Consider the following 15,567-nt stretch of genomic DNA (forward strand, 5'->3'; position numbering starts at 1 on the left):
ACTGAGCTCTGTATATATAATGTACTGATAATACACTGGTGTACTCACTTATGCTGAGCCCTGTATATATAATGTACTGATAATACAGGGGGTGTACTCACTTATGCTGAGCACTGTATATATAATGTACTGATAATACAGTGGTGTACTCACTTATGCTGAGCCCTGTATATATAATGTACTGATAATACAGGGGGTGTACTCACTTATACTGAGCACTGTATATATAATGTACTGATAATGCAGGGGTGTACTCACTTATGTTGAGCACTGTATATATAATGTACTGATAATACAGGGGTGTACTCACTTATGCTGAGCACTGTATATATAATGTACTGTTAATACAGGGGTGTACTCACTTACACTGAACACTGTATATATAATGTACTGATAATACAGGGGTGTACTCACTTATGCTGAGCTCTGTATATATAATGTACTGTTAATACAGGGGTGTACTCACTTATGCTGAGCACTGTATATATAATGTACTGATAATACAGGGGTGTACTCACTTATACTGAGCTCTGTATATATAATGTACTGATAATACAGGGGTGTACTCTCTTATGCTGAGCCCTGTATATATAATGTACTGATAATACAGGGGGTGTACTCACTTATGCTGAGCCCCGTATATATAATGACCTGATAATACAGGGGTGTGCTCACTTATGCTGAGCCCCGTATATATAATGACCTGATAATACAGGGGTGTACTCACTTATTCTGAGCCCCGTATATATAATGACCTGATAATACAGGGGGTGTACTCACTTATGCTAAGCCCTATATATTTAATGACCTGATAATACAGGGGGTGTACTCACTTATGCTGAGCCCTGTATATATAATGTACTGATAATACAGGGGGTGTACTCACTTATACTGAGCCCTGTATATATAATGTACTGATAATACAGGGTGTACTCACTTATGCTGAGCCCTATATATAATGTACTGATAATACAGGGGTGTACTCACTTATGCTGAGCCCCGTATATATAATGTACTGGTAATACAGGGGTGTTCTCACTTATGCTGAACCCCGTATATATAATAACCTGATAATACAGGGGGTGTACTCACTTATGCTGAGCCCTGTATATATAATGTACTGATAGTACAGAGTGTACTCACTTATGCTGAGCCCTATATATATAATGACCTGATAATACAGGGGTGTACTCACTTATTCTGAGCCCCGTATATATAATGACCTGATAATTCAGGGGGTGTACTCACTTATGCTGAGCCCTATATATATAATGACCTGATAATACAGGGGGTGTACTCACTTATGCTAAGCGCAGTATATATAATGTACTGATAATACAGGGGTGTACTCACTTATGCTGAGCCCTGTATATATAATGTACTGATAATACAGGGGTGTACTCACTTATGCTGAGCCCCGTATATATAATGACCTGATAATACAGGGGTGTACTCACTTATGCTGAGCCCTATATATATAACGACCTGGTAATACAGGGGTGTACTCACTTATGCTGAGCCCTGTATATATAATGTACTGATAATACAGGGGTGTACTCACTTATGGTGAGCGCTGTATATATAATGTACTGATAATATAGGGGTGTACTCACTTATACTGAGCCCTGTATATATAATGTACTGATAGTACAGGGTGTACTCACTTATGCTGAGCCCTATATATATAATGACCTGATAATACAGGGGTGTACTCACTTATTCTGAGCCCCTTATATATAATGACCTGATAATACAGGGGGTGTACTCACTTATGCTGAGCCCTATATATATAATGACCTGATAATACAGGGGGTGTACTCACTTATGCTGAGCCCTGTATATATAATGTACTGATAATACAGAGGTGTACTCACTTATGCTAAGCGCAGTATATATAATGTACTGATAATACAGGGGTGTACTCACTTATGCTGAGCCCTGTATATATAATGTACTGATAATACAGGGGTGTACTCAATTATGCTGAGCCCCGTATATATAATGACCTGATAATACAGGGGTGTACTCACTTATGCTGAGCCCTGTATATATAATGTACTGATAGTACAGGGTGTACTCACTTATGCTGAGCCCTATATATATAATGACCTGATAATACAGGGGTGTACTCACTTATTCTGAGCCCCGTATATATAATGACCTGATAATTCAGGGGGTGTACTCACTTATGCTGAGCCCTATATATATAATGACCTGATAATACAGGGGGTGTACTCACTTATGCTGAGCCCTGTATATATAATGTACTGATAATACAGAGGTGTACTCACTTATGCTAAGCGCAGTATATATAATGTACTGATAATACAGGGGTGTACTCACTTATGCTGAGCCCTGTATATATAATGTACTGATAATACAGGGGTGTACTCACTTATGCTGAGCCCCGTATATATAATGACCTGATAATACAGGGGTGTACTCACTTATGCTGAGCCCTATATATATAATGACCTGGTAATACAGGGGTGTACTCACTTATGCTGAGCCCTGTATATATAATGTACTGATAATACAGGGGTGTACTCACTTATGGTGAGCGCTGTATATATAATGTACTGATAATATAGGGGTGTACTCACTTATACTGAGCCCTGTATATATAATGTACTGATAGTACAGGGTGTACTCACTTATGCTGAGCCCTATATATATAATGACCTGATAATACAGGGGTGTACTCACTTATTCTGAGCCCCTTATATATAATGACCTGATAATACAGGGGGTGTACTCACTTATGTTGAGCCCTATATATATAATGACCTGATAATACAGGGGGTGTACTCACTTATGCTGAGCCCTGTATATATAATGTACTGATAATACAGAGGTGTACTCACTTATGCTAAGCGCAGTATATATAATGTACTGATAATACAGGGGTGTACTCACTTATGCTGAGCCCTGTATATATAATGTACTGATAATACAGGGGTGTACTCACTTATGCTGAGCCCCGTATATATAATGACCTGATAATACAGGGGTGTACTCACTTAAGCTGAGCCCTATATATATAATGACCTGGTAATACAGGGGTGTACTCACTTATGCTGAGCCCTGTATATATAATGTACTGATAATACAGGGGTGTACTCAATTATACTGAGCCCTGTATATATAATGTACTGATAATACAGGGGTGTACTCACTTATGGTGAGCACTGTATATATAATGTACTGATAATATAGGGGTGTACTCACTTATACTGAGCACTGTATATATAATGTACTGATAATGCAGGGGTGTACTCACTTATGTTGAGCACTGTATATATAATGTACTGATAATACAGGGGTGTACTCACTTATGCTGAGCACTGTATATATAATGTACTGTTAATACAAGGGTGTACTCACTTACACTGAACACTGTATATATAATGTACTGATAATACAGGGGTGTACTCACTTATACTGAGCACTGTATATATAATGTACTGATAATACAGGGGTGTACTCACTTATGCTGAGCCCTGTATATATAATGTACTGATGATACAGGAGGTGTACTCACTTATGCTGAGCACTGTATATATAATGTACTGATAATACAGGGGTCTACTCACTTATGCTGAGCCCTTTATATATAATGTACTGTTAATACAGTGATGTACTCACTTATACTGAGCACTGTATATATAATGTACTGATAATACCGGGGTGTACTCACTTATGCTGAGCGCTGTATATATAATGTACTGATAATACAGGGATGTACTCACTTATACTGAGCTCTGTATATATAATGTACTGATAATACAGGGGTGTACTCTCTTATGCTGAGCACTGTATATATAATGTACTGATAATACAGGGGTGTACTCACTTATGCTGAGCACTGTATATATAATGTACTGATAATACAGTGGTGTACTCACTTATGCTGAGCCCTGTATATATAATGTACTGATAATACAGGGGGTGTACTCACTTATGCTGAGCCCCGTATATATAATGACCTGATAATACAGGGGTGTGCTCACTTATGCTGAGCCCCGTATATATAATGACCTGATAATACAGGGGTGTACTCACTTATTCTAAGCCCCGTATATATAATGACCTGATAATACAGGGAGTGTACTCACTTATGCTGAGCCCTATATATTTAATGACCTGATAATACAGGGGGTGTACTCACTTATGCTGAGCCCTGTATATATAATGTACTGATAATACAGGGGGTGTACTCACTTATACTGAGCCCTGTATATATAATGTACTGATAATACAGGGTGTACTCACTTATGCTGAGCCCTATATATAATGTACTGATAATACAGGGGTGTACTCACTTATGCTGAGCCCCGTATATATAATGTACTGGTAATACAGGGGTGTACTCACTTATGCTGAACCCCGTATATATAATAACCTGATAATACAGGGGGTGTACTCACTTATGCTGAGCCCTGTATATATAATGTACTGATAGTACAGGGTGTACTCACTTGTGCTGAGCCCTATATATATATAATGACCTGATAATACAGGGGTGTACTCACTTATTCTGAGCCCCGTATAATGACCTGATAATACAGGGGGTGTACTCACTTATGCTGAGCCCTATATATATAATGACCTGATAATACAGGGGGTGTACTCACGTATGCTGAGCCCTGTATATATAATGTACTGATAATACAGGGGTGTACTCACTTATGCTGAGCCCCGTATATATAATGACCTGATAATACAGGGGTGTACTCACTTATTCTGAGCCTTATATATATAATGACCTGGTAATACAGGGGTGTACTCACTTATGCTGAGCCCTGTATATATAATGTACTGATAATACAGGGGTGTACTCACTTATGCTGAGCACTGTATATATAATGTACTGCTAATACAGGGGTGTACTCAATTATACTGAGCCCTGTATATATAATGTACTGATAATACAGGGGTGTACTCACTTATGGTGAGCGCTGTATATATAATGTACTGATAATATAGGGGTGTACTCACTTATACTGAGCCCTGTATATATAATGTACTGATAGTACAGGGTGTACTCACTTATGCTGAGCCCTATATATATAATGACCTGATAATACAGGGGTGTACTCACTTATTCTGAGCCCCTTATATATAATGACCTGATAATACAGGGGGTTTACTCATTATGCTGAGCCCTATATATATAATGACCTGATAATACAGGGGGTGTACTCACTTATGCTGAGCCCTGTATATATAATGTACTGATAATACAGAGGTGTACTCACTTATGCTAAGCGCAGTATATATAATGTACTGATAATACAGGGGTGTACTCACTTATGCTGAGCCCTGTATATATAATGTACTGATAATACAGGGGTGTACTCACTTATGCTGAGCCCCTTATATATAATGACCTGATAATACAGGGGTGTACTCACTTATGCTGAGCGCTATATATATAATGACCTGGTAATACAGGGGTGTACTCACTTATGCTGAGCCCTGTATATATAATGTACTGATAATACAGGGGTGTACTCAATTATACTGAGCCCTGTATATATAATGTACTGATAATACAGGGGTGTACTCACTTATGGTGAGCGCTGTATATATAATGTACTGATAATATAGGGGTGTACTCACTTATACTGAGCACTGTATATATAATGTACTGATAATACAGGGGTGTACTCACTTACACTGAGCACTGTATATATAATGTACTGATAATACAGGGGTGTACTCACTTATGCTGAGCACTGTATATATAATGTACTGATAATACAGGGGTGTACTCACTTATGCTGAGCACTGTATATATAATGTACTGATACTACAGGGGTGTACTCACTTATACTGAGCACTGTAGATATAATGTACTGATAATACCGGGGTGTACTCACTTATGCTGAGCACGGTATATATAATGTACTGATAATACCGGGGTGTACTCACTTATGCTGAGCACTGTATATATAATGTACTGATAATACAGGGGTGTACTCACTTATGCTGAGCACTGTATATATAATGTACTGATAATACAGGGGTGTACTCACTTATGGTGAGCGCTGTATATATAATGTACTGATAATATAGGGGTGTACTCACTTATACTGAGCACTGTATATATAATGTACTGATAATACAGTGGTGTACTCACTTACACTGAGCACTGTATATATAATGTACTGATAATACAGGGGTGTACTCACTTATGCTGAGCACTGTATATATAATGTACTGATAATACAGGGGTGTACTCACTTACACTGAGCACTGTATATATAATGTACTGATAATGCAGGGGTGTACTCACTTATGCTGAGCACTGTATATATAATGTACTGTTAAAACAGGGGGTGTACTCACTTACACTGAACACTGTATATATAATGTACTGATAATACAGGGGTGTACTCACTTATGCTGAGCTCTGTATATATAATGTACTGTTAATACAGTGATGTACTCACTTATACTGAGCACTGTATATATAATGTACTGATAATACAGGGGTGTACTCACTTATGCTGAGCCCTGTATATATAATGTACTGATGATACAGGGGGTGTACTCACTTATGCTGAGCACTGTATATATAATGTACTGATAATACAGGGGTGTACTCACTTATGCTGAGCCCTATATATATAATGTACTGTTAATACAGTGATGTACTCACTTATACTGAGCACTGTATATATAATGTACTGATAATACAGGGGTGTACTCACTTATGCTGAGCCCTGTATATATAATGTACTGATAATACAGGGGGTGTACTCACTTATGCTGAGCTCTGTATATATAATGTACTGTTAATACATTGATGTACTCACTTATACTGAGCACTGTATATATAATGTACTGATAATACTGGGGTGTACTCACTTATGCTGAGCACTGTATATATAATGTACTGATAATACAGGGTGTACTCACTTATACTGAGCACTGTATATATAATGTACTGATAATACAGGGGTGTACTCACTTATACTGAGCCCTATATATATAATGTACTGATAATACAGGGGGTGTACTCACTTATGTTGAGCACTGTATATATAATGTACTCATAATACAGGGGTGTACTCTCTTATGCTGAGCCCTGTATATATAATGTACTGATAATACAGTGGTGTACTCATTTATGCTGAGCACTGTATATATAATGTACTGATAATACAGAGGGTGTACTCACTTATGCTGAGCACTGTATATTTAATGTACTGATAATACAGGGGTGTACTCACTTATGCTGAGCCCTGTATATATAATGTACTGATAATACAGGGGTATACTCACTTATACTGAGCACTGTATATATAATGTACTGATAATACAGGGGGTGTACTCACTTATGCTGAGCCCTGTATATATAATGTACTGATAATACAGGGGGTGTACTCACTTATGCTGAGCCCTGTATATATAATGTACTGATAATACAGGGGGTGTACTCACTTATGCTGAGCACTGTATATATAATGTACTGATAATACAGGGGTGTACTCACTTATGCTGAGCACTGTATATATTATGTACTGAGAATACAGGGGTGTACTCACTTATGCTGAGCCCTGTATATATAATGTACTGATAATACAGGGGGTGTACTCACTTATGCTGAGCCCTGTATATATAATGTACTGATAATACAGGGGTGTACTCACTTATGCTGAGCGCTGTATATATAATGTACTGATAATACAGGGGGTGTACTCACTTATGCTGAGCCCCGTATATATAATGTACTGATAATACAGGGGGTGTACTCACTTACGCTGAGCACTGTATATATAATGTACTGATAATACAGGGGTGTACTCACTTATGCTGAGCACTGTATATATAATGTACTGATAATACAGGGGTGTACTCACTTATGCTGAGCACTGTATATATAATGTACTGATAATACAGGGGTGTACTCACTTATGCTGAGCACTGTATATATAATGTACTGTTAATACAGGGGTGTACTCACTTACACTGAACACTGTATATATAATGTACTGATAATACAGGGGTGTACTCACTTATGCTGAGCACTGTATATATAATGTACTGTTAATACAGGGGTGTACTCACTTACACTGAACACTATATATAATATACTGATAATACAGGCGTGTACTCACTTATGCTGAGCCCTGTATATATAATGTACTGATAATACAGGGGTGTACTCACTTATCCTGAGCCCCATATATATAATGACCTGATAATACAGGGGTTGTACTCACTTATGCTGAGCCCTATATATATAATGACCTGATAATACAGGGGGTGTACTCACTTATGCTGAGCCCTGTATATATAATGTACTGATAATACAGAGGTGTACTCACTTATGCTAAGCGCAGTATATATAATGTACTGATAATACAGGGGTGTACTCACTTATGCTGAGCCCTGTATATATAATGTACTGTTAATACAGTGATGTACTCACTTATACTGAGCACTGTATATATAATGTACTGATAATACAGGGGTGTGCTCACTTATGCTGAGCCCTGTATATATAATGTACTGATAATACAGGGGTGTACTCACTTATGCTGAGCCCCGTATATATAATGGCCTGATAATACAGGGGTGTACTCACTTATGCTGAGCCCTATATATATAATGACCTGGTAATATAGGGGTGTACTCACTTATGCTGAGCCCTGTATATATAATGTACTGATAATACAGGGGTGTACTCAATTATGCTGAGCCCTGTATATATAATGTACTGATAATACAGGGGTGTACTCACTTATGCTGAGCACTGTATATATAATGTACTGATAATACAGGGGTGTACTCACTTATGCTGAGCACTGTATATATAATGTACTGTTAATACAGGGGTGTACTCACTTACACTGAACACTGTATATATAATGTACTGATAATACAGGGGTGTTCTCACTTATGCTGAGCACTGTATATATAATGTACTGTTAATACATGGGTGTACTCACTCATGCTGAGCGCTGTATATGTAATGTTCTGATAATACAGGGGGTGTACTCACTTATGCTGAGCGCTGTATATATAATGTTCTGATAATACTGGGGGTGTACTCACTTATACTGAGCCCTGTATATATAATGTACTGATAATACATGGGTGTACTCACTTATGCTGAGCCCTGTATATATAATGTACTGTTAATACAGTGATGTACTCACTTATACTGAGCACTGTATATATAATGTACTGATAATACAGGGGTGTACTCACTTATGCTGAGCCCTGTATATATAATGTACTGTTAATACAGTGATGTACTCACTTATACTGAGCACTGTATATATAATGTACTGATAATACAGGGGTGTACTCACTTATGCTGAGCCCTGTATATATAATGTACTGATAATACAGGGGTGTACTCACTTATGCTGAGCACTGTATACAGTTATATGAAAAAGTTTGGGCACCCCTATTAATCTTAAGCTTAATGTTTTATAAAAATTGGCGATTTTACAACAGCTATTTCAGTTTGATATATGTAATAACTGTTGGACACAGTAATGTTTCTGCCTTGAAATGAGGTTTATTGTACTAACAGAAAATGTGCAATGTGCATTCAAACAAAATTTGTCAGGTGCATAAGTATGGGCACCCTTATCATTTTCTTGTTTTAAATACTCCTACCTACTTTTTACTGACTTACTAAAGCACTTTTTTTGGTTTTGTAACCTCATTGAGCTTTGAACTTCATAGCCAGGTGTATGCAATCATGAGAAAAGCTACTTAAAGTGGCCACTTGCAAGTTGTTCTCCTGTTTGAATCTCCTCTGAAGAGTGGCATCATGGGCTCCTCAAAACAACTGTCAAATGATCTGAAAACAAAGATTATTCAACATAGTTGTTCAGGGGAAGGATACAAAAAGCTGTCTCAGAGATTTAACCTGTCAGTTTCCACTGTGAGGAACATAGTAAGGAAATGGAAGAACACAGGGACAGTTCTTGTTAAGGCCAGAAGTGACAGGCCAAGAAAAACATCAGAAAGGCAGAGAAGAAGAATGGTGAGATCAGTCAAGCACAATCCTCAGACCACCTCCAGAGAGCTGCAGCATCAACTTGCTGCAGATGGTGTCACTGTGCATCGGTCAACTATACAACGCACTTTGCACAAGGAGAAGCTGTATGGGAGAGTGATGCGAAAGAAGCCGTTTCTGCAAGCACGCCACAAACCGAGTCGGCTGTGGTATGCAAAAGCACATTTGGAGAAGCCAATTTCTTTTTGGAAGAAGGTCCTGTGGACTGATGAAACCAAGATTGAGTTGTTTGGTCATACAAAAAGGCGTTATGCATGGCGTCAAAAAATCACAACATTCCAAGAAAAACACTTGCTACCCACAGTAAAATTTGGTGAAGGTTCCATCATGCTTTGGGGCTGTGTGGCCAATGCTGGCACCGGGAATCTTGTTAAAGTTGAGGGACCCATGGATTCCACTCAGTATCAGCAGATTCTTGACAATATTGTTCAAGAATCAGTGATAAAGTTGAAGTTACGCAGGGGATGGATCTTTCAGCAAGACAATGATCCAAAACACCGCTCCAAATCTACTCAGGCATTCATACAGAGGAACAATTACAATGTTCTGGAATGGCCATCCCAGTCCCCAGACCTGAATATCATTGAACATCTGTGGGATCATTTGAAGAGGGCTGTCCATGCTCGGCGACCATCAAACTTAACTGAACTGAAATTGTTTTGTAAAGAGGAATGGTCAAAAATACCTTCATCCAGGATCCAGGAACTCATTAAAAGCTACAGGAAGCGACTAGAGGCTGTTATTTTTGCAAAAGGAGGATCTACTAAATATTATTGTCACTTTTCTGGTGAGGTGCCCATACTTATGCACCTGTCAAATTTTGTTTGAATGCAGATTGCACATTTTCTGTTAGTACAATAAACCTCATTTCAAGGCAGAAACATTACTGTGTCCAACAGTTATTACATATATCAAACTGAAATAGCTGTTGCAAAAACACCAATTTTTATAAAACATTAAGCTTAAGATTAATAGGGGTGCCCAAACTTTTTCATATAACTGTATATAATGTACTGATAATACCGGGTTGTACTCTCTTATGCTGAGCACTGTATATATAATGTACTGATAATACAGGGGTGTACTCACTTATGCTGAGCCCTGTATATATAATGTACTGATAATACAGGGGTGTACTCACTTATGCTGAGCCCTGTATATATAATGTACTGATAATACAGGGGTGTACTCACTTATGCTGAGCCCTGTATATATAATGTACTGATAATACAGGGCTGTACTCACTTATGCTGAGCACTGTATATATAATGTACTGATAATACAGGGGTGTACTCACTTATGCTGAGCCCTGTATATATAATGTACTGATAATACAGTGGTGTACTCACTTATGCTGAGCGCTGCATATATAATGTACTGATAATACTGGGGTGTACTCACTTATGCTGAGCACTGTATATATAATGTACTGATAATACAGGGTGTACTCACTTATACTGAGCCCTATATATATAATGTACTGATAATTCAGGGCTGTACTCACTTATGTTGAGCACTGTATATATAATGTACTGATAATAAAGGGGTGTACTCTCTTATGCTGAGCCCTGTATATATAATGTACTGATAATACAGTGGTGTACTCACTTATGCTGAGCACTGTATATATAATGTACTGATAATACAGGGGTGTACTCACTTATACTGAGCCCTGTATATATAATGTACTGATAATAAAGGGGTGTACTCTCTTATGCTGAGCCCTGTATATATAATGTACTGATAATACAGTGGTGTACTCACTTATGCTGAGCACTGTATATATAATGTACTGATAATACAGGGGGTGTACTCACTTATGCTGAGACCTGTATATATAATGTACTGATAATACAGGGGTGTACTCACTTATGCTGAGCTCTGTATATATAATGTACTGATAATACAGGTGTGTACTCACTTATGCTGAGCCCTGTATATGTAATGTACTGATAATACAGGGGTGTACTCACTTATGCTGAGCACTGTATATATAATGTACTGATAATACAGGTGTATACTCACTTATACTGAGCACTGTATATATAATGTACTGATAATACAGGGATGTACTCACTTATGCTGAGCCCTGTATATATAATGTACTGCTAATACAGGGGGTGTACTCACTTATGCTGAGCACTATATATATAATGTACTGATAATACAGGGGTGTACTCACTTATGCTGAGCACTGTATATATAATGTACTGATAATACAGTGGTGTACTCACTTATGCTGAGCCCTGTATATATAATGTACTGATAATACAGGGGTGTACTCACTTATGCTGAGCACTGTATATATTATGTACTGAGAATACAGGGGTGTACTCACTTATACTGAGCTCTGTATATATAATGTACTGATAATACAGGGGTGTACTCACTTATGCTGAGCACTGTATATATAATGTACTGATAATACTGGGGTGTACTCACTTATGCTGAGCCCTGTATATATAATGTACTGATAATACCGGGGTGTACTCACTTATGCTGAGCAATGTATATTTAATGTACTGTTAATACAGGGGTGTACTCACTTATGTTGAGCACTGTATATATAATGTACTGATAATACAGGGTGTACTCACTTATGCTGAGCAGTGTATATATAATGTACTGATAATACAGGGGTGTACTCACTTATGCTGAGTACTGTATATATAATGTACTGATAATACAGGGTGTACTCACTTATACTGAGCCCTATATATATAATGTACTGATATTACAGGGGTGTACTCACTTATACTGAGCCCTGTATATATAATGTACTGATAATACAGGGGTGTACTCACTTATGCTGAGCACTGTATATATAATGTACTGATAATACAGGGGTGTACTCACTTATGCTGAGCACTGTATATATAATGTACTGATAATACAGGGGTGTACCCACTTATGCTGAGCTCTGTATATATAATGTACTGATAATACAGGGGTGTACTCACTTATGTTGAGCACTGTATATATAATGTACTGATAATACAGGGTGTACTCAGTTATACTGAGCCCTATATATATAATGTACTGATAATACAGGGGTGTACTCACTTATGCTGAGCTCTGTATATATAATGTACTGATAATACAGGGGTGTACTCACTTATGCTGAGCACTGTATATATAATGTACTTATAATACAGGGTGTACTCACTTATACTGAGCCCTATATATATAATGTACTGATAATACAGGGGTGTACTCACTTATACTGAGCACTGTATATATAATGTACTGATAATACAGGGGTGTACTCACTTATGCTGAGCACTGTATATATAATGTACTGATAATACAGGGGTGTACTCACTTATGCTGAGCTCTGTATATATAATGTACTGATAATACAGGGGTGTACTCACTTATGTTGAGCTCTGTATGTATAATGTACTGATAATACAGGGTTTACTCACTTATACTGAGTCCTGTATATATAATGTACTGATAATACAGGGGTGTACTCACTTATACTGAGCACTGTATATATAATGTACTGATAATACAGGGGGTGTACTCACTTATACTGAGCTCTGTATATATAATGTACTGATAATACAGGGGTGTACTCACTTATGTTGAGCACTGTATATATAATGTACTGATAATACAGGGGGTGTACTCACTTATGCTGAGCACTGTATATATAATGTACTGATAATACAGGGGTGTTCTCACTTACACTGAACACTGTATATATAATGTACTGATAATACAGGGGTGTACTCACTTATGATGAGCACTGTATAGATAATGTACTGTTAATACAGGGGTGTACTCACTTACACTGAACACTGTATATATAATGTACTGATTATACAGGGGTGTACTCACTTATGCTGAGCGCTGTATATATAATGTACTGATAATACAGGGGTGTACTCACTTATGCTGAGCACTGTATATATAATGTACTGATAATACAGGGTGTACTCACTTATACTGAGCCCTATATATATAATGTACTGCTAATACAGGGGTGTACTCACTTATGTTGAGCACTGTATATATAATGTACTGATAATACAGGGGTGTACTCTCTTATGCTGAGCCCTGTATATCTAATGTACTAATAATACAGTGGTGTACTCACTTATGTTGAGCACTGTATATATAATGTACTGATAATACAGGGGTGTACTCTCTTATGCTGAGCCCTGTATATATAATGTACTGATAATACAGGGGTGTACTCACTTATGCTGAGCCCTGTATATATAATGTACTGATAATACAGTGGTGTACTCACTTATACTGAGCCCTATATATATAATGTACTGATAATACAGGGGTGTACTCACTTATGTTGAGCACTGTATATATAATGTACTGATAATACAGGGGTGTACTCTCTTATGCTGAGCCCTGTATATATAATGTACTAATAATACAGTGGTGTACTCACTTATGTTGAGCACTGTATATATAATGTACTGATAATACAGGGGTGTACTCACTTATACTGAACCCTGTATATATAATGTAGTGATAATACAGGGGGTGTACTCACTTATGTTGAGCACTGTATATATAATGTACTGATAATACAGGGGTGTACTCACTTATGCTGAGCCCTGTATATATAATGTAATGATAATACAGGGGTGTACTCACTTATGCTGAGCCCTGTATATATAATGTACTGATAATACAGGGGTGTACTCACTGATGCTGAGCACTGTATATATAATGTACTGATAATACAGGGGGTGTACTCACTTATGCTGAGCCCTGTATATATAATGTACTGATAATACAGTAGTGTAATCACTTATGCTGAGCCCTGTATATATAATGTACTGATAATACAGGGGTGTACTCACTTATACTCAGCACTGTATATATAATGTACTGATAATACAGGGGTGTACTCACTTATGCTGAGCACTGTATATATAATGTACTGATAATACTGGGGTGTACTCACTTATGCTGAGCACTGTATATATAATGTACTGATAATACAGGGGTGTACTCACTTATGCTGAGCACTGTATATATAATATACTGATAATACCGGGGTGTACTCACTTATGCTGAGCCCTGTATATATAATGTACTGATAATACAGGGGTGTACTCACTTATGCTGATCGGTGTATATATTATGTACTGATAATACAGGGGTGTACTCACTTATGCTGAGCCCTGTATATATAATGTACTGATAATACAGGGGTGTACTCACTTATGCTGAGCACTGTATATATAATGTACTGATAATACAGGGGTGTACTCACTTATGCTGAGCACTGTATATATAATGTACTGATAATACAGGGGTGTACTCACTTATGGTGAGCACTGTATATATAATGTACTGATAATACAGGGGTGTACTCACTTATGTTGAGCCCTGTATATATAATGTACTGATAATACAGGGGTGTACTCTCTTATGCTGAGCCCTGTATATATAATGTACTAATAATACAGTGGTGTACTCACTTATGCTGAGCCCTGTATATATAATGTACTGGTAATACAGGGGTGTACTCACTTATGCTGAGCACT

This window comes from Phyllobates terribilis, unplaced genomic scaffold (genome assembly GCF_046119375.1).
Source record: "Phyllobates terribilis strain yellow unplaced genomic scaffold, ASM4611937v1 Scaffold_23__1_contigs__length_19252631, whole genome shotgun sequence".
In the NCBI taxonomy this organism is placed as follows: Eukaryota; Metazoa; Chordata; class Amphibia; order Anura; family Dendrobatidae; genus Phyllobates; species Phyllobates terribilis.